The 22,620-nt window shown below is 42.4% G+C and overlaps 1 long non-coding RNA gene across 1 annotated transcript; it reads left to right on the top strand.

Annotated features, from left to right (window-relative positions):
- Window positions 1–5,494: 5,494 nt before the first annotated feature.
- LOC311029884 lies at window positions 5,495–6,714 on the top strand. The gene is made up of 3 exons (XR_014598923.1): window positions 5,495–5,520; window positions 5,695–5,860; window positions 6,049–6,714. It is a non-coding gene; the product is annotated as an uncharacterized lncRNA (long non-coding RNA).
- The last annotated feature ends 15,906 nt before the right edge of the window (window positions 6,715–22,620 follow it).

The following is a 22,620-nucleotide window of genomic DNA, read 5'->3' on the forward strand; positions in this document are numbered from 1 at the left end:
TAGGAGGGTGAAAGGGAATAAAGAACGGGCGGTAAAGACTGGAAGAAAGACGCCTTGGCCCTGCTGTATATCAGCTCCAATCAAAGGCATCTGTGCCTTTTTATTTTCACTCCTTTCATGCCTTTGTCTCTGCACTACTGTTGCCGCTCTCTGTGGTCACCGAGCCACTTCTGACTGTAACTCTGCTCTGCGGGAGAGGTCCCATCAGCAGGGACGAGACGATCTGAGTAGACCTCTGCTGCCACCTAGAGGCCTCGGCGATGGTGGCGTCACACTTCAGCTGACAGAGACCAATCACCATCAGGTCATTGTATAATTAGAGTCTCTGTGTCATTGATTTAAAAGATGTGGCAGGCCATCATGTTGTCTTTTTTAGTATTCTGTCAAAGCGAATGCATGTGACCACTGATCATAAAAGCTGCACTCGTTTTGGCAAATTGGGACAAAAAAAAGAAATTTGTTTGTTTGCGAGATGTGGCATTTTTCTCACTCATCCGTCAAAGCCACCGAGTGAGACAGGAAGTAGGGAGGCTGCAGGCAGATAAGATGTCAGTTTGGAAGATGTCAGCCGGGAGATAATTTTCTAGCACCACCTCTACATTTAAGCCTCCACTACCTTCACTTTAGAAGAAAAATAAAATCCACATACTCTGTTGCCACTTTTATATTTTGCATTCCAGTCCCAGATAGGCAAGTGTGGGATATATCGACTTCACAGCACTTATTCCTACCACGAGAGACTAGGAGGGATGGAGGGGAAGGGGGATTCTACCAGTGCTTTAAATCATCAAGCTTCTGCTGCTTTAGGTAGATGCTCATAGCGGCGCGGCTTCCTTTTCCAGAGTTGCAGACTACCTCAAAGGCGTTTGTCTGACAGTAGGGAGATGTGTTGAGCAGCACAGGGGCAAGCCACCTTTCACACCTCTGACTCTGGGTCAGTACGGATCTATACACTTTCTGATGACTCCTCTATAATACATCACTGATGGCCGAGTTGTAACGGAGAGTGTACGAGGCTGTAAAGTGCAAAAATAAGATAAAGTCGTGCTTGGAGGCAGGACAGAGTCGGGACTGAAGTCGATTCTGTCCTGGGTATCGGCTCTCTCTCTCTCTCCTTCCGATCCATAATGAGCCGATGCTGCTTCAAACAACTTCAGCCTCATCTCTTCCGAAGGTGCAAAATGGAGTGTTTTAGTCCCTGGTTTGTGCTGACAGCCGTCGGAGTTTGTGCAGCGCTTCCTACCAAAATTGTCCCGGCCTCAGCAATCTGTGGATGCTGGCTAAGCAGGACACCTGCACCGTCACACTGCTTCGTCGACGGCAGATTCACGCACATGGCTCAGACATGTTTCTGTGAAGCGAACGCAGCCACACTGTCATTATGTTCACAGTAATGTATTGGATGTACTCATCCTAGCAGTCCATATCCAGGCAGCTCCACGTATATATGCTGTTTCCGTTTAAGTGCACATTTGTATTATTGACATCACTTTCTGCTCCCTGTTATTTAAAGTAAAGTTACAAGTGAATATAACAAAGTGTGTGACAAGAAAACAACACCAGATATTTATGAATTCGGAGCGACCGTTGCAACATTCATTTAAATTCCTTATGATGTTCCCGTGCGCGCGTTGCCGTTGCGTGTGAGAGGCTTTTCTGACAAGAATCTTCCGAGCATCCTGCCTGACATTCAAATGGCGGGCGGATCGTCTGCATGGGAGGCTGACGGTGCACAGTTTGCACGAGATAACATTTACACAACTACCTTTCTAACAGTCCAACAAGGTCAAACATCCATTCATCTTGTGGCAGCGACACGTTTTAGTGGGAACTGTAAACAAACGTGTGTTCTCTCCCCGGGAAACTGGCAGGCTTACGTTTAATTGAAGATGTTAACACAAATCACGTTAGATAAACCTTTAAAATAATTACAAAGCGCTTCAGAGCCTTTAAGCCCCTTTGGATTCAGAGACGGGGAATCAGGGCTGACCACTGGAATCAGGGATTTAGAGACCCTCAATTCACAGGGCTGCTAAACAAACGGTGCATGAGAGCAAAGCTCTGTACACACAGATTCTCTCCTTTGAAATGTGTTTACCGGGGTCACGCGTTTAAATCTCGTACTTGTTCGTTCTGACTTTATTAAAATGCACGGTCACACGCATGCTCATGTGCTAAAAGTGCTGATTTACCGGTCTCCGTGCGCGGTGATGGTTTTCTTTCTTTTCCCCACCCCCTCTAGCACCTGGGAGACGTAGCTCCCATAGCTCAAATAATGCCACAGAACATTGTATAATCTTTGGAACAGCTGTGGCTGGAGATAAAAAACCTTAATCAGGTGAAGGGCACTCGGTAGTATACGTGTAATAACCCGAAGCCAGGGAGTCGTCGACGATGCACGGATAGACACAAAAGGGCACTACTTGATTTTGGGAGCTTACATAACTTACCATCATGGCCCGCTCAGAACTGTAAAAGAGGAATATGGGGAGGAGCAGTCAAGATTAATGTCACGCTTTTTGGATTATTACATAAACTTTCAAGATATGGCTAAAAAACAGATATGTATTGTAACCCCTGCTTCTATGAATATAGGCATTGTCCTCTAAAAGCTGTCGCTGTAGTCCTCAAACCTTCAGCTTTTGTAGGCGGAGCCAGAGGGGCCCATCATTTAGATGCTTATCATAGAATTTGGAGTCGCTATCCAAATAAAGGGTTAATCCGATGTAGCCTGTGCCACCAAAAGCCATATGCAGACAACACATGCCGTGTCGTAATAAAGCAGGGAGGCCCTGTGTGGTGGGAAATATATGCTACGCTCTCTGCCACTGCAGAAGAGTGGGATGAAACATGATGTATCATAATGGTTCCCCATGCTGCACTGTTAGAAATTACCAGCATTTCACAATAATTAACAGTATTATTTTACAGTAACTTGTTGTAATTTAGTTCCCCTGTAATATCCCAATGAATACCTGTAAAAACTACAGTATCTTTGGATTTTACAGCATCTAACTCTAATGTTACAGTAAAATCCTGCAATCAAAAAACCCCTGTTATATCACAACAAGATTTGTAATATCACAGCAACACAGTAAAAAAATGCAAGGATTTCACAGCATTCAACAGTGAAATACTGTATTGAACTATCCTGGGAAGTCACATGACATAACCGAACTTGGTTTGAACTGAAGACGCGGCGGTTTCCCTCTTCTCATCCCGGCTGAATGGAGAAGGTGAGCAGCATGCATAACTCTGTTTGCAGCACTTACACCCATGTTATTTAATATGATGATAATATTTACTTTCACATGAACGTTATTCGCATGACACAGTTCATATTTTGTTAGCAAGTGCCCGAAATTGTTGAACGTTATCTCACAGCATTTGCTAATAGCAGTAGTAATAATACTAGCTAGCAAACGGCTGCTAGCACGATTAGCAACGATTTGCTACGTGAGATAAGAACAATAAGACGAGAGAGAAATAAGAAGGAAAACGAACGGGAAAGGAAGTGAAGAAGTTCGTGTTTAATGTCGCTACGTGTACTTTTCAGTGTGTTATATGGTTAGACCATGTAGCCCAGGTTTGATTTGAAGCCGAACTGGTCCGTAGCGGGCCGTTGTTTCCACTCGGATGTCTTTTCGTTCCGGACTGTTACTGGTACTGTTGTCGTCATGTTCGCTCGCGGGGCTGGTCTGTTCTGGGTTAGCGTGTGCGGGGGTACATGGAAGTGTTTTGCTGCATATTAGCGTAACGTCGCCGTCACTATTCTCCTCTCATGAGTGGTCTTTCCGCACCGAGACAGTGGGTTACCCGTGTTAGCCGAAGCTAACAATACACCCGCATCCTCCAGTTCAGCTTCATATCAAACCGGGGCTACATGGCCGAACATAACGCACTGTAGAGTACACGTAGCGACATTAAGCACGAACTTTTTCACTTACTTTCGCGTTCGTTTTTGACTCCAGAGCAAAAGCGGTTTTGCCGAACGGTAGCCGATCTAAGCAGGCTAATGACTAGCTATGGGGAATATAGCGGCTCCCTGCATCGTTAGAGATATTCCACATACTATTCTGCAAAAACGCTTTTGCTCTTGGTCAAGTTTCAGCTAGGGATAATATTGCCGTACACAGGTGATGTAACTCCAAAAATGTCCATTACATTTATGTACAGATCATGTTTTTTACAACATACTCATGATCATAATCTGCATTCAAACTGAAATTCATATTGTTGGTTGCCTTTGTGTAATTTCTCCTTTTTCTTTTTTCCAGGTCATCAGATGGCCAGGCTTACCATCCTGTTCAGTGTCAGGCTATCAGGTAAATAGATCAGGTAGGTGACGAGTTAAAATGCACCACAATGTTCCACTGTAAATTGGTTGGATGTGAGCATGTGTATGAGAATGTGTATAACTTCGTTCAGCACACAAAACAGCATACTAATGCCCCCTATTATTACTAGTGTGGGGTGCCTGACTGCTACAGAAAACACACAGGACTGCAAATTCATGTTTAGGAAGCAGAGGTCCTACCTGCAGGCTGCTGGGCCTATACCACCAGCTCTACCAACCTGACCCATCAGCTCTACCAGCTGACCCATCAGCTCTACCACCTGACCCATCAGCTCTACCACCTGACGCATCCTTGAAATGTAAAGATTTTTTATTCAAATATTTAAAATGTAAAATGAGTGATTACCGTAGATGACCATTTAGTAGCCCGGGCGTTTAATATGCTAAATCGACTTGGAGCCCAGGCGTTTATAAGAACCAGGCGCGTATTTGCAACAGGCTACAATTTATTTTTGCAATGAGCAGCACCAGACCATCATGCAAAGAACAAGGAGCTCACCATAGCACCACTGGAACAAAACTACTTTTCCCCCCCGACGCATCTTTATTGACATCAGACAATAAATACAAAGACAGTTTGTCTGTGTTACCGCGACACAGGGAGCTGATCAGAGCAGTGTTATGAATGATAACGGAAGGGGGGGTCGATCGCGGTAATTTCAACACTGTACATTAGCGCATTTATCTATATCCCTATATCCCTCAGTCTAGCGCGCCTGTGTTTGTGTGTCTGTGTGTGTGTGGGCGCGCGCCTGCATGCGAGAGAGAGAGAGAGCGCGAGAGGAGGGGCTGACTGACAGAAGAGGTGAGAGCCGGTGAAGTGCTGTTAAAAAAAAACTTTTGTTTTCTGTGCAAGACTATGGTAAACACTTAATCGCCCGGGCGTTTAATTGAACCGGCGTTTATTATGCCAAATGAGGTCGGACCCCCGGCGGCTATTAGAGCACAGGCGCGTATTTGCACGCGGGCGATTATTTGGTCATCTACGGTACATTAGAAGCCATTTATTACCTTTTATGATTTACTACCTCTGACCAATGAACAATATTTATCCTTTAATGTTAAATCCATGCTATTGTGTGTTACTATGTTACAGCCATGTGCCACTGCTGTGGACATCAGTACTCCAGAATGCCCCAGCACCTTCTGCTTGATCATTCAAGGTAATGTTACTTGGATCTAGTATCAACATTTCTAACTCAGTATTTTGTTTTGATTCTAGAAATCTACATCACCACAATAAATAATGATAACAAATTACATTTGTATAGCCCTTTGTATCTGAAGCAGATCTCAAAGTGCTCATAACACATGATGTTGTATCTATTCATTTTCAGGTGACATGATGAAGCCCTCTGGATGGCTGATATCCATCGAGGGACATGTCGTGATGGGCCCACACCCTTTGTTTTTACACGGAGTAGCTGCTTTCTTCAGCAGCTATTCAGTCTTCAACCTCGAGTATCCTGCTGCTGGATCGGCGACGCTGGAGTTCATTCAAAGGTATTGTATAAAGATCTCTTTTAACCTTGTAATTCACATTATAGTACAGGCTTCCAACTCAATGATTATCTTGAGTTCTAAATTGCTGACAATGGAGGTACCTGAGGCTAGCCTGGTGAGACCATCCTGATCTCGCGAACTCATCCATAAATCTATTTAAAACTGAAACTATCTTTGCTTATTAACAGGTGCTTCCTGGGCATCAATCCTGGAAGAGGCTCAAAGACCAAGAAGCGGACAACAATGAACCCTCATGCAAACGCCCTTTTGAGGAAACCTATTGACTTTGAGTGGCCATCATAGTGAGACAGGTAGTTCACTCGCAAGTTTCTGCACAATTTATCTGCATTTTAAGATTGCTTTGGAAAGTTTGACTAGGAAGTTGAATTTCTTGTATTCTTGAATTTCTTGACATTTGCTGTATGTTGAAAAATATTTATTTGTTAATAAATATGCCATTGGGCTAACATTGACTTTACCTCAGAGTTGTTTGTTCTTTTACAACAATGCATTGTAATATCACAAGACTGAAATCACAGTAAATTGCTGTAATCCTTACCGTGAAAGTCATGCAAAATTTATCCAATAATTTATTGTGAATTCACAGTAAAAGTACAGGGCCTTGTTGTAATGATGTACAGCAAAAGGTTGTAATTCCCCAGTAATGTACTGTAATATCACAGTAATTGCGTTGCCATAGAAGCTGTAAAGTTACAGTATACAGTTGTGCTTTTACAACAATGCATTGTAATATCACAATACTGAAATCACAGTAAATTGCTGTGACTTAATTTACAATATATTGTTGTAATCCTTACTGTGAAAGTCATGCAAAATTTATCCAATAATTTATTGTGAATTCACAGCGTAAAATTTTGCAGTGTGCCCACTAATCTGCGATGATCAAATTAAAGGCGCGCTGTTAGGCACACTGTTCGGCATAAAGGGGCCGCATCAGGCAACGCTTCGTCTGCCGACTAGCACGTTAACGGCGGATGAGTCAGGAGGGCTGAGATACGTCTGACAGACGTGGATGAAAAGGGCACGGAGGCGCCACGTCTGCCGCCATCAACCCTCTGAGGAGACGTGGACGAGGGCATCGTACCTAGCGGGCGCATCACTGACAGCACTCTGCGGGGCGCGAGGTGTGACAAGTCAAGTCCATTTTTAAACTTTACTTGTATATTTGTATGCATATTCAATATCATCCACAGTTGATCAAAGTGCTGAACAAGCATTAGATGCACAGTGGTGCCCCCAGAATATTTTACAGGCCTGGTGGTTTCGACTTACCATGGCATATTGGCGCAGCAGGCAGTCAACGTGTATATGCATTTAAAGTCTTATTCGCTCTATATATTCAAGATCTGAAAGAAATTGAACACATGGAGAGGATGAATTATTAAAATTAAAAAGTAAGGGAATCCTATGGGAGTGTAAACACTGGTTTTAAAGTCAAGTGCATTAAAATTGAGAAAATAAATAAAATGTCATAGTAATGGATGTCCTAGAAAAAAAAGGTTGCAGGTCTTTTTCTCAGAAGTTGCTAGAAAATAGCAATAAGCATTTACAAAAAGATCTCTTGCTTTCGGAGCATTACCTCCAGACCTGCTCAGTCCGGGAGCAGCTGATTGGTCGACTCCAGTGCTCTATAATATGGCGTATGGAGATACAGTACTCCTGCTAGATGAGGTGGTGCCGGTCCATTTAAAACCTGAAGACAGACAACAGAGCCTGGCTGGAGACAGCTCTGCTGTCACGGTGCCAGCTCATGGCAAAACCCAGTCTTTGCAGTTGCCGTTCAACTTTGCTGTGTCTAGTGCAGCCTTCTCCTGGCAGGGGGCCACGGCTATTAGGTCATCTAAGTAGGACAATCCCTGATCCCTTTATGTTGTAATGGCTCCGGCTCTTTGCACACTTTCTCAAAGTGAAAACTCCTATTGTGGGCCGTTTTGCTGGTATTGTATTCCCTGTAAGGAGAAAAAAAAAAAACACAGGAGCTTTATGTGCTTGGAAATGACAGGAATGTGAAAAGAGGCTCCTCTCAGGGAGATGGAAGTGAACCCATCGCCGGGGCGCAACACATTCTGACACGTCTGATTGTCAGCATTTGAAACAGTCACTTCATAATGCACCTGTTGAACAGAGACGGGTCCAAAAGCTTTCTTTGGTGTGAGTGTTCTCCTCTCTTGGAGGGACATGTGAATCAATTCTTTCTCCAGATGCTACACCAGCCTCCATGTATCCGTGTACTATATAAGAAGAGCAGGCTGTGCCACACTGAGCTGTGCTCCATAAACAGGCACATGCATGTCTATTGTCTATTATCTTCTATATTTTTCTTCCTCGTGGCCTGTGGAGTGAGTGTTCACTCTCGTCTGGTGTTGGCCCCCGTGCTGAAAAAGCACGACGGTATTAGTGTTCCACGCTGTGTGGTTCTGACACCAATTATGCCCGAATATCACCACTAACTCCTCCCCCCAGTGGGAGGCATTGGCTAATTCTCTCAGGTCAGCACCGCACATTTTTAAAAGAGGAAGTGACTGGACTGCGCCTGCTGCATTGTGACTTGTGTGTGCAGCAACGAGCCATTGATTTGTGTGGGGAGCAAGTGTCTGTGTGGGGGAGACAGGGAAAATGCTCAGTGGGAGCGTAAACAGACTGGCTGAGATGAAACTCCTCTTTAGAGGAAAGTAGTCGGCCCTTAGAAGGGCCCTTACGGTTCCATTGCTCAGCTGGAATATGACATGAGTTTATTGCATCCCGCCGTTGCTACTGACGCCGTTGTTTGTGGGGAGACTTGGTGGTTGGAATGTACCATGCAGGGTGGGGGGGGCTGTCTGCTGCCACGATGGCGCCAACCTCGCAGTAGCAGCAGTGGCTGAAGGGCCTCTTCTAAGACCGAGGGCCTCGCTATCTGGTGCTGAGGTGCAGAATATTTGTGTGTCACTTTCTTCACTTCCTTGGCTGCTTGATGCAGGTGAGCGATGGCGTTCTGGAGGTCCAAACAGCCACTATCTTCAACGCAAAGTGCGCTGAAGTCTTCTTGAAGGCAAGCGAGCACAGACTGTCAAGTGGCCTGCAGAGTAGCAGCTAGCTACTTGACTCTGGATTAAAAAAAATGACTGCACAGGCAGGTTTAACCCAACATTGGCAGCTAGATGGCGAAGTCTGTTTGATATTCATTCATTGTTAACTGACGAGATTGGTGCCTTGCATTGGTGGTTGAAGTGCTAACAAGCTGCCCAGCTGCAACAATAACTGATCCTCAGTCAGGTAAAGTCTGAAATTTACTACCAGCTGCAGTGTAAGCGCAAAAACAGGTAAGCCTGTCGTTAGCCAGTGTTCGGAGAGAGAAACCACATGTGACGATGAGTATAAAATGAGTATAAAATCAGCTAGTATTATAGCTGAAAACGTAACATTGTGTGTACAGTTTATTTGTACAGTTTATTTGTCAGAGAATAACTGCTAAAGGCTCCTGTATATTGGCTGCTACCTGCTGATTAAAGTCAAGGAGCATAGCCAAGGGCAGGCTCACTTAAGGTGGGCTGACCATTAAGGTGGACCAACTCCTCTGAGTTTTTCTCACATTTAAAAAAAAATAATTTTGCATTAATTGGTCAGAATTCTTATAGTCAGTTAATGGTTGAACAGGTTATTATTAACATCCTCAATATGAACCATAACATTGCATACACAGTTTTAAATTGTGAAAAGCACCATGATATTACAGGTGCCCCCTGTGCAGTTATTTTGTCCATTATGGATTTAATTCCTCATAAAACAGTTGCAGTCATCTTCTTCACTGCCTTTGTTGGCACATTGCTATTTCTCTTCCTGTGTTACGGCCCCCACCATTAGCAGACTGTATCACACCATGGTTGGACCTCAATCATATGATGCTGTTTACCCTGAAACCCAGACATCCTCATTGTGTTCTCACCTTCCCAATCGCCTGCTGCCATGATGTTCTAGCCATATTGCCTACCTGCTCCTATCCCGTCCCAGTCCTCTTGTACTTGTAATTAAGACCTACTGTCTGTTTCCGCTGTGAGACTTGTTTGTCTGAGACCTCAATGTAAACATTTTCACCTCAAATGGGCCCAGTGAGACTGAAAAGCTAACCATCTACTCCACTATTTTAAAGGGAGTACTTGAGACATAATTGCTCATCAAATCTCCCTTTTGTGAGAGCAGACTTCAATTCATTTAAGATATCTTTATTTAAGATTCCCGTAGACTCATCTACAATGAACAACATGAATGAGCACTAAGAGGTTCATTCTATCGCTGGGCTTATTTCATCTCCGTGCTTTTAAAAAAGAGGCACGGCCGTTGATGAAACGATCCCCTGATTGAAACTGTCAAGTCTTTGTCACAAGAGAGTTGATATCCATTTTTTGCTCGATGTTTGCAAAGTAAAAAAAGAAGGCTGTCTGCTATATGGAAAAAGTGTTCAGAGTGACCTTTAGAAGTGTGGCACTATTAATAGTGTGCGTAAGAATAGGTGCGTGTACATTGATATGAATGCCTTCAGACATTTTCTGTAGATATACAGCAGTAGATATTAATACCAATGAAATAACTAAAGCTGATTATAAAGAACATTTTTTATTGGAGGCTATTTTGTTTTGCTTGTTGAGCTAAGTTGCTCTCCTTCTGATTCCAGTTAATTTACTACCTGGGGCCATAGTACACCAGCAGGAATATTATGTGCATTGCTTTTGAAGCTTGTAATTTGACACATGCGCCGCGTGTAATTATGCACAAACAGCATGTGCACTTTGATTAATTAGTTTATTTGTCAAAGCCTCGCTCCCTCGCCTAAGAGTCCATCGAAATTGCGCTCCGTGGCACATCTTCAGCACGGGCCTCGTCTCAGATATTTAAAGCTGACCGCGGGACACGGACTCGGAGAGGAGGTTTTATTGAAGATCCAGTGTCAGCTCCATGAAAATTAAACTTCTGTGGCCGTAGATGGGATGAAATCAACGCTTTCATTTCTTTGACAATAATGACTGGAATGAGTCTCTGTGAGCTGAAACGGAGGTGGTTCCTTCAGGGCTCCGCCAACATGCTCTGATGATATGAGGTCCAGCTTTATGCCAAGGATCAAACAGTGACCCACCAGTTCATCAAATACTCCGAGCTGGACATTCATAAAACATGCTTTCCCCCAGCGGGCTTTTGGCATCGACTCAGATGTAATAAATCACATACTGGATATTTTATAACCTAACTGGTCCAGGGTTGTGTCGAGGGTTGTATTAAGACAGTTGCCTTAGATACCGAAGACAGGATTTGCTGCATCTTTAATCATGTATTTAATCCTGTATTACTGTCCATCAGCACACCATCCTAATAATATGAATTTAGCATCCATTTCAACCTTGAAAAAAAAAATGTTCCCCCCCTAAAAGATATCATGTGAGATCAAAAGATACACTGGCATGTTCTGCTTCGACTTAATAGATTTAAAATGTTCACACTTCCAAATCATTTTCCCAACGATTATTAAAGTTTACTGCACAACCAGACTCGCGAGCCCCTTATCTTTCAAATGGTGCATGCATGGATACACACACACACACACACACACACACACACACAACTTCCACAAATGAACAATTTTCCCTTTTACAGCCTCCTTGTTATCGCCAGTAAACTGCCCCCATGTTATTGCCTCCATGTATTTCCAATTATTTTATATGTGAAAGAGGGCAAAGGGACAAATGGAGTGGAGGAGAGAGAGAGAGAGAGAGAGAGAGAGAGAGAGAGAGAGAGAGAGAGATGCTTTGTAATGCCATGGGCAGGTTATAAGGAAGATAAATAGCGTGACACCTTAATGGAGCCATACAGTTATCCTTTATGAATAAAGTGAGATTGCTTCATAAAAGGTAGCGTCGCTGATTAATGATGGAGCTGAACCACTTGCATCGATCCTGGACATAAAAGGACTCTCCAGTATTTACAGCTGTTAATGTTACAACGAATGGCATTATAAAAGTTGGACGTACTGTGAGTCCAATAAAATGCTACAGACTCGGGAATTACACTTAGCCTCTGGTGGCCGTCGCTATTACCGTGTTCTCATAGTCTTTAGCCGAGGAGACGGCGAGGACGGTACAAAAAGAAAGAACACCAGGAGACAGAATCCACCAGATCTGCAGCGAATTCACCAACATCACTTCAAAGGTCAAAGAAAACAAAACGTTGATACGTTCTTGTTTTAGTGTGATGCATTCTGGGACATCTGTGCTATGAGAGTGCTTCATAAATAAGAATTACAAGTAGAGGCCATCAGTGCAAAGGCTACAAAGTAATTACACATACATGCATGATGTATTGCTGTTACACAAATATCATTTAATTCTCATCATAAAAAAGCAAAAAAATAAAATATTACCAAAACACCTTCATCTGCAATTTTGCACACACCTGACTCTCAACATTCGACCCATTATACACATTATACCTACTTTGAAGGGCAGGGGTAGAACCCCACTTGTGAGAGTGCTCTCTCACTCTCTGTGTCATGTGACTGAGCTGAACTCGGGGGATGCAAACGTCTGCATTCCCGGAGAGGAAAGCAGCAGCAGTTTCCTGGGTTTGAAGGCTGGTCATTTACACCTCAAAGTCATGTCATGTGGGCAGCTGCATCAAGATACAGTACAAACACACACACGGCCCTTTTTGAAGCTGTATAAGCAGACATATTGTAAATTGTGAGGAAGGAAGCTCTGACTCACTGAGTGAACAGTTTACTTCTACCAGCTGTAGGTTTGTTGGTTGTGGTTATTTGATTTCTAACACCAGATGTAAATCATTTCAAGGCACACTGTCGCCTGCATCCATCTAATTAACGGTTTTGCTTGCATATGACATTTTGGACGCGTCACAGTGAGTGTTAGCCTAAGACTTCACTTGGGTGCATCTCACAGGCACATCAGCACTCACAAGATTTCACTCTCTCTGGATCGACAAAAACGGTTGCTGTTACTGTTTTGATGCTTGACATTTTCTCACATGATAGAATATGATCTCACTGCTGATGGTATTTGGGCTGTTAACTATTCCACAGCCCGTAAATACGTGTGTTAGCAATGTTGCTAAATTAAAAACTTGTATTATTTGGCTAATATGTTTTCAGATATTATATTGTGACGGTAAGCCACTCCATCGAATCACTGTAAATCGGCTGCAAACCTCTGAAGACAGATTATTTCCTGGTGATCCAATCTCTTTTTAAGAGTGATGTCTTTGACTATGATGGACTTTGATTGTTCTGATATTTGAGGGACACATGTTCTATTCACGTTGCTTGCTCAAATATACATATACCATTTTGTCAACCATATGGAGCCTTGTGGGGGACCAGTGGGGGCTGTAGGTGTCAACCACAACATAGACACAACTCCTAGTGGTATTTCCACAGTGGGTGCAGCATGCTGCCATGGCGGTAGCGGCCAGTGGAGTAGACCACGCCGCATGCTGTGTTCTTGTTCTGCTCTTAAGTCAATGCAGTGACCCCTGGTTCTTGTTCCCACGTCCAATAGGCTGAATATGAGACTAAATGTCTCATTAAGGCACTCTGGAGTGTCAGTGCCTCTTGTGATGATGACCAATGAGAGAGGAGATCAGGAGCTCAGATCAATGGTCTGTTGGATGGCCTGTTGAACTTGGATCAATAGCTGTTGGCTGAGTGAGGACTTGTTCTCTGATTTGGTGTTTCTCACTGTCAGACACTCGCTCATAAGCTGCAGTCACTCTTGCAGCTATCCACCCCCACACTGAGCGCACACACACACACACACTCACACACACACACACATAAATACACTTCACTCTCTATCTCTTGCTCTCTCCAGGCTAAATAGTTTGCTGGCAGTCCCCGGTGCAACAAGGTTAAGTCATCCTTTTGACAGAGATGGAAAGGGTTATTATCTGACGCCGCTCTGGATTCATGCTGTGTGAGACAAAGGTGCATTCGGATCGATAGGAATATAAGTGCTGTGGCCGAGACACTAAGCCTGGTCTACTACATCATACGCGCTAATATAAATCTGACTCGCCATTAAAAGGTCAGAGGAGCCGACACACTTATTGTCATTTCTTTTCTTTCTATATTTTTCATTCACAATCTTGATTAGCTTTGAAGAAAATGTGATTGGACCTGTTGAAATTGGTTGGAAATAATTATTAGAAATGTAATTGACAAAAATAGCTTGGGGGGGTTTTTAAAAAAAAATCAAGCGGTACTCAAGCGGTTTTACCCCTATGGCCCTGAACAGCAGAGTAACAACACACTTATGCTCCTGTCCAATTATGTTTTTAAAATGAAATTATCTATCATTGGGGAAACCACTGACATTTTGTTCCTCACTTGCAAGCAATTCCAATAAAAAAGATACTAGAAATTTAATTGGCTAATTGAGTTGCCAGTGACAGAGAGGAAAGGCAATAATTGCATTTGAATTGCAGTCTCACTACTAAATCCTAAGCTTCTAAGGCATAGGAAGGAACAAACATCAGCATTTCACCCTGAGAAAAAAATAGAAGAAAAAACGGCAAGGACAGCAAGATGGCTGACTGCTGCTAGACAATAAACAGCTGACACGATGGGTTGCCATGTGCTGATGTACTCCCACTGCGTGGACTTGTACGGTAAATCTCTCACAGAAAAAAAAAAAAAAATCCTGCTCTCCAGAAAAGGCACGCATAATCCCAGCTTCCGAAAGAGTGAGGCAGGTTAAATTTAATGATATCAGGCCAGCGGCTTCTAACAGCTTGCAAAGACCTTTACCCTGCAATTTGCATTTCTGCCGTAAAAGATGATGCTTTGGCTTCACATGGGGTCTGTGAACACCTGGTGAGAAACAGCAGTGTCATCAGAAGTCGTAGAGCTGTTTTAACGCAGTACAACCTCATGAATCTGAATGTCAACGTTCAATAAAAGAGATTCCGGTATCTCGTCGAGCTCGATTTTGTTAATTAAAGGAGCAGTGAGTGGGATTTGGGGCCATTTAGTGGCGTGGTTTCGTATTGCAACCGACTGAATACCCCTTCACTCACGCCTGGCTTTCCGAGACTCAAGAGGTCAACCTTACAGTTAAACAAATGTGTCGGAGAACTACGCTGGCCCTCAGGTAACCTACAAACGAGCCAATGTCTGGTTTGTCTGTTCTGGGCTTCCGTAGAAACATGGTGGTGCACCATAGCTAACAGAAACACAATGACGCTTAGTTTCAGCTCATTATTATTATACGCTAATGAAAACAGTTAGGAATAGGGGTGGGACGTTTTAGGATTTTAGTCGCGGATTGCGATAAAAAACTTCATTAATTTAATTAATTTGATGATCGCAGTGAATTTCCATTATCAGGATGATTATGAATATCATCATGAACTGAGGAAGCTGTTAAGCCTGTCATTATAGTAGAAGAGTGAAAAACAGCTCTGAAAAAGGCCTTCAAGAATGATCAAAAAGAGCAGTCGCACAATGCTGCTCTTATTATATTGAATTGCAATTTTTTTTTTATTTGTCCTCAGAGTATAAAGAGTATTTTGATGATTAGCTAGGATAACCATGACTTTTCCCATGTCTAGTTATCATGCCTATGATATTCCATTTCTGCCTTCAGATCCCTGGAAACGCAACACACTCCTCATTTAAGGGAAATTACTTTAAATCAGATCTCCACCAACACAGACCTCCGCTTATGGTGTTCTGTTCTCATGTCCCTAGTTTATCTTGTATACAAGAGGCATAAAACACAATTAGGATATGAGGCATATGTAGAAAATCCTCCAGTGAAATTACACTTGTCGCTTTTTCAGGAGAGGAAACGAATCAAATCATGTTCTTTAAGAGAGAGCTGCTGGTTAACTTTTGGAAAGGAGGCAAGGAGACTGCATTATTAGACAAAACAAGACTATGAGCCTTAACCGTAGCTTTGAGCTAAATGCTAGCATCAGGTTGTCAACGTGCTGACAGTGAAAATGTTAAGATGCTGTTGCCCACAATCTTGATTTAGCATGCTAACAGTCGCTACTTACCCCTAAAAGCAAAAAACAAAGTAAAGTCATTGCAGGCATTTGATGACAGAACAGTGGTAATGGACACATTTAGATTTTGATCAGACAATGGATCTCTATGAAAAAGCAGGTGACTGCAAATGAAATTCATCCTAAGGGGAAGGTAAACGTGTGCACCACATTTTTATGGCCATCCATTTGGTAGTCGTCGGGACACATCACTTAAAACCAAAAGCCCCACGATGGCACTAGAGAGCGAGCAGGGGGATCACTAAAGTCGGAAGACTCCATCCCCGGGGGACCGTGGATGTCTGTACAGAATCGCATGGCGATCCATTTAATAGTTGTTGTGATATTTCAGCCTGGTGCCATCCAAAGTGGTGCACCGCCTGACCGTCAGAATGCCGTCGCTATCATTAGAGCTGTGGTAGCATAGCAGATAAAACGGATGTCCTTGAGGAACTTCCTGTGTCTACAGTGAGATGACTGATAATAATACTTTTGTAATATTGTTTCTGTTTGGCCAGGTTGAACGTCTGGACATCCAGATAACTACCGGAAGCTCACAGTGTAATATTTCAACACAAAGGCAATTTAGGATTTTAGGTAGTTCATTTTCCAGAATTTCAGACTGTAAAATATTGAAATGATGAATGCATTTTTTTGTACCTTTTACATTCAAAACAAGATGGGTTACATCTACCCTTTAATCCTTTATGCACTTGTTCTTATGATGCAGCAATATCATATTTGACCAATGTAGAAACAAGGACATTATGAACATTTTTTAACCTCATTATTCTTTTCTGTGTTTATAATTGAGTCCCACACTAATTCTGAGTCATTGTTTCAGAGTCTTAATGCACTTCACAAATCCCATCCACAAAAGCCTCTCCACTCTGACCCACTGTGACTGTGTCCGTGCTCGGAGCTCTCCCTGGCCTCGGCCCCCACGAACACTTTCTCTGCAACCTGAACCTTGTGTTCACCCTTTTTGGTATTCCGAGGACAGCACTCCTCTGGACGCAATCTCCTACCGAGAGAGCTCTTGATTTGAACTGTACTCTATCGATCTTTTTGGCATGAAAAAAGTATTTTTTCTATTTCGCACCATCGCTTCAAGTCGTTCCCATTCACAGAACTCCATTCCCAATTGAGACCTTGTGTTTCACCCCGGCTGACCCCCGTGTTAATTCACCTGTGCGTTTAATATGAGATTTCTGTCACCTGTGGAGCTGTCACCCCCACAAGCCGGTAAAAAAGCTGTGTTGTGTTACAGTCCGGTTGTGAATTGGGTTTGACAACCATGAAATAACATCACATGGGTCACTTTTATGACCTTTACTCAAGAATCCTGACAAATTTAGCATCATGCACAAAAAAAAAAAAAAAAAAAAATTAGAGCACAGGAGGCCTTTGTACAAATCTGATGTGGTTTATCACAAAAACCTGCAGAACATAGGATGTATCTTCATATCTGTGCCACAAAGGAAACACACCACTGCATGCAAAATCTACATTACACACATAAGCATGACATCGGTGACAATAACTTGTCATTTTCTTAATTTAAAGAGGAAAAATGCAGTTCTCTAGCTACTCAGCGAGAGCATTGATGTGCAAATCTTCCCTCCCGACTCTTAGCTGAATACAGACGAAGTCCACTTTCCATTAAGTAAATAGATAATTACAGTAGAGGCGGGGGACATTCTACTGGGGGGACGAACATGCTACGGTCTAATATTCTCTCATTCTTTTCAAAGAAATTCAGAATTGGCCAGGGAGACCAAACTTCAAAAGCGAGTCACTCCCCACTGAACCCATCTCTTGACTGTTTGATTGTTAGCTATTCCAGCCGTGTATACGGTATTGTGGAGGCTATACGGGGAAAAAAAAGTATGACCTCATGTTTTATTCACAGCTTTCTCCACTTTCATAAGATAAGGGGTGTCATTGTTGCACCAGCACAAAGTTAGCGAAGCTTCTCGGTGTGAACGTTTTCACCTTCAGCGTTCGCGAAGCTATCGCATTGTTCAGATCACAATGCTTGTTGATGTTGGTAGAATAATATGTGTTAATAGAAGGCAAACAAGGCGGAGTGTTCTCGTCTAGTAGAATCTCCATTCAGGCCGAGCACGTGTACTATGGTGAATGCGATGCCTTTTAATATGAATGAATGGAAAGCTTTTGCATTGGAGGCCTGATATCTTAGGCAACGGTTTTGCACACCTGCAGCAGCGTCCATGTATCACGCATGAATACATGCACATGAATCAGAGAGGAACATACCACCACCCTCCAGTAAACAGATTTGTTGTAGATGTCATTTCCAGCGAGGGCAGGGGATACACAGGATAGGAATGACTTGCATGGTTTTTAGCTGTACCTGGGTCCGATAGCTTGTGCTGATTTATTTGGTCTGACATTTACGATAGCCTCACTGTATTCCCTAATTATCGAACAATTTCAGCATAAAATCCGATTTAGCGGTTCGAATGAAGCTGCCTGAAGTCATTTGGCTCTGGCCAGGACTTATCTCCTCTGGTGGGTTTATTCATTTGTTTTGCTACATTTTCTTCCTTTGTCAACCTTCACTGTACACGCTCCATAGATTTTTCACCACTTGAGTCTCACAGAGAAGGGGTCGGTTTAATCACAGAACAACATTGCCCCCTGTTGGCCGCTTGTGAGAACACCTTTTAAATCCTCCCTGATGCAGCCCATGATATGTATGCTGAAACACTAGTACAATTGTTGTTCCAGCTGATCACCAACCTTGTCTACACACCTGTTATGATATTGGTATCACGTTGATACTCTTGCATCTTAAGCAAGTACAAAACAGGTGCATTTACACAGTCGTTGCATGCACACTCCAGCTTCCTGGTGGGTGAGTGTAAATCATTGGGGTTATCAAGTGGGCAAACACCTGGCCTCACCAATGTTTCAGATAATAACGCATAACACACTTTAAGACGCCATAACCGTAGATTTCATAGACATGGATATATGCTGTGTCATCATTCTATCAAACTGCCTGCTGCTGCTGGTGGATGGACTTTAAGGATAAAATACCTGAGTAATATACACCAGAATGTTTTTTGGACCATTTCATACAATATTGTTTAGTTTATGGTTATATTTTCCCAGTATGTCTTTAGGTTGACTTTTATTTTGTGTGATTATGTGGTTTTAAATGATGTTAGTTGCTATAACAACTTGAATTTAATGTGTCAACAAATACCCAAACGACACCACTGTCAAGTCTTAACTGGCTCTAAAAATTTGACAGAAATATTTCTTACCTAAAAGTCCTCTGATGAATTATGGATGGCGACTGTACAAGCAGCCCAGTAAAGGTTCTTGAAAGCAGGGGAGAGCCATAATTTTAGTGAATGCTGTGCCAGCCAAGAGAAGTTATACATGGTTAGCAGCTAAGAAGCTAAGGAAATGCTAATGATATTGCTAGCTAACTAACAATGAATGTTGGGTGGACGAGCCCTAATAATGGAGCAGAATCACACCCAGAATGCACAAAAACAGGTATAATAATAATAACAGTAATAATAATGATGATGTTCAAGTGTCACGGTTTAAGATTAAACTATCTAGCTTGTAAATGTGAACTTCTATCACGCTCCAGGCCAAAGTTAAAAGCGTAGCATCAGCGACACTCAACAGTCGCCTTTAGCAGAGCTGATAAACACATTTACATATTTACATCCTCACAGCAAATAAGATAAATGTCAAATATCAAGTGTTCGTGCCTGTAAAAGCTTTCGTTATTTTTCAGTTTGGTATTCATATATGTTTTTGCTCTTCCTTTATTTTCCTTTTCTCCCAAACATAATTGGTGGGATAGTGCTAGCCATGGCTGCTGTAACTCCCTACATTGATCCAGAGTGTATACACTATAAACTTTCTCTGCAGCTGCTACTTCGCCTCATACGGTGGACATATAATGGGAAAATGTTCATACAGGCCCATTCCTCATGTCCCCCATCTGCCTTAACAATCAATAGTAGTTGCAGCATGATCCCACAAAAGCTTCCAATGAAAAATACATGTATTTTAAAAGGATTGCTACTATAGGAACTAAAGCCAAGATCAACATTATGTTTTCCCCCTCGGTATCACCCTTACTTTTTAAAAACTTGATTTTAGTTTGTATCTCAGAGCCAATATAATACATATTTGGCAAGTGATCATTTGGCAAGTGTGTTATGAGAGTAAACGTGCAGGGAGCATCTAAAAAAAATATTAGAAAATGTTTATCTTCTATCATCAAAATATTGAAAACTGACTATTGCCATTTAACTATAATGGTGGGACCTTGATTCTTTCGGGTCACCTTTTGAATCAGCATGGTACATTAATACATGAATAACTAAAATGCTCAATTTATTTTGGTGCTGCTGAATGGTGAAGCTGAAGATGGTGTTGAAAGTCTCACTCACCCCTGTTGATGTCATTTGGCATTTTCACAATATGAGATAGAAGGTAAAATTAAATTTGCAAATGCACTGTGCTCAGAATAAATATTGACTGCTTATGCAAATATTCTTTCCCACTGCATCTTTCCATTAACCAATCAGCAAACAGTGGTGCATATAGACCTATAGTGGGAAAGCATGTGTCCGCTCTACCTTTTTACCCCGTATGTGTTGTGTTTTTATCATTCTGTCATGGTGTGCCCAGAAAAATTGGCAAAAGTTCCTCCTGCCTTGTTGACTGTTAAAAACACAACAAAACATTCCCCTATCAAGCAGAGTTTGGCATGTGCTCTATGTTATTTGAGGGGCGGCACGGCGGGGTAGTAGTTATCACTCTCGCATCACCGCAAGAAGGCTCCAGGTTCAAACGTTCGAGCTGGCCCTCCTGTGTAGAGTTTGCGTGTCCAAAGACATGCAGGACAAGTGAAATGTTGACTACATTACCCATAGGCATGAACGGTTGTCCGTCTCTGTGTGTCAGCCCTTTGATAGCTAGAAGACCTCCTTAATTTGCTTCAGCCAAGGCAGCACTACTGTTTAAAGCCAATGTATGGTACAGTTAATTGTGCAGCATCCTGCAGTGATTGCAAAAATATTGATTCATCATTCCGGCGATGATTGGCCCTCCTAATGGTGTGTTTATTACTGTGCACCATCCATTAATTTAGTGTCTGCTATTTGCAGCCTCCTGATCACAGCCTGACCTGGTCTCACTTGTTTCAGCCTTTCAGTCAGTGTGCAGACAGTTTTTTTGGCTTTCCCAGGTTTGAAGTTTTTGTATGGATGTGCAAAACAAGTATATTGCACAAATAATACTCAATATAAACTGACCTGACCCAAACGCATAGTCTCTCTGATATTTTGTGCCTATTTTGCAAGCTCACAACGTTTTTCTTCCAAAAACAGCTCGACATTATGCACCGCTCCAGCAGACCAGGACCAACATCTTCATCAGATGTGATATATTGGGGTTCGTATGCAAATTGTGCTTGGCAAAACATTAAAGTAGTGTAGATTTAGCATATTTTTGCTCGTGTTTCTCTCAAACATCCATCAGACTTCAATGGAATTTCGAAATAATAGTTATTATTCAAACATTATAAGCATAAGTTATGCGTTTATAACAAGATTAATGATCCTACTCTGCTGTTTATTAATCAATCAGATATACTAGTTGGAGTTTGTCCTTGACTCTCAAACAAGTTTATCCCGACCTTCTATGTTTTGCATCTTAACTATCTTCTCTCTGTTTGACTGCTCCCTGTATCTGAGGGCGCACATCTGTAATGCAGATGTTGTTCTTGTTCTGTCTGTCAGATACTCTCATGAGAAGAGGATGCTCAACCAGCCTCTGGCAAACACTCAAACTTATTACTCCATCATTACCTCCAAATCAAATAGAAAGTAAGTGATTATGCACAAATGAATATTATGAATATTATTATCCAAAACAATTAAAACATGCTTTTACTGCGTCCAATTACAATTGGGAGTGATGGAACAGTTTTTTGACGTCTTAAAATCTTAATTGTGATGATCTCATCAAGTCACAATCATGCTTTGGAGTGCACTTGTTAATAGACTTGCATAACTTGTCCTTTAAATGATACCAAACTAGCACAAACTAAGGCTTCATATTAATATGCTGAGTGGGGGATATCATCATCTATTGCTAGCAAACACACACACACACACACACACACACACACACAAATAAACGTCCAGGCACATATTTAGTCACAGCATTAATTATCAGCTGCTCTAATTGCATTCTGTGTCCATCTAATTAGTTTGAAGGCACCGATTTTACAGCAGTCAATGCATGGGGAGGGTCATGTCAGGAGCTGCAAATTAGGTCCGGGGTGTTGCTGATGAGCCAGGGGCATTGGAGCTGATACCGGAGCGCACCATGACCAGATGAAAGAGATACAGCAGCGCTCTAATAATCTCTGCTGCAACATTAGTAACTCAGGTCCTTCCCCTCCTCCTCCTCTTTTCAAATCCTGTACAGTACTTCATTCCGGTATTAGGTCAAGAGGACCGGTTTTCATAAGCCGACACCCAAGGTATGACATGTTTTTGTTGATTGCTGAGCTCAGTTTGCAGGGAATTGTGGTTCTCACAGGACCTGCTTCTGGAAAGGATATTCATTTCAACTGGTTACACTTTCCCTCTCTCTTTAGAATATTTATTACGGAAAGGTTAAGAATCCAATGCGAAAAGCTGGCA

Source organism: Eutrigla gurnardus, assembly GCF_963514095.1.
Source record: "Eutrigla gurnardus genome assembly, chromosome: 19".
In the NCBI taxonomy this organism is placed as follows: domain Eukaryota; kingdom Metazoa; phylum Chordata; class Actinopteri; order Perciformes; family Triglidae; genus Eutrigla; species Eutrigla gurnardus.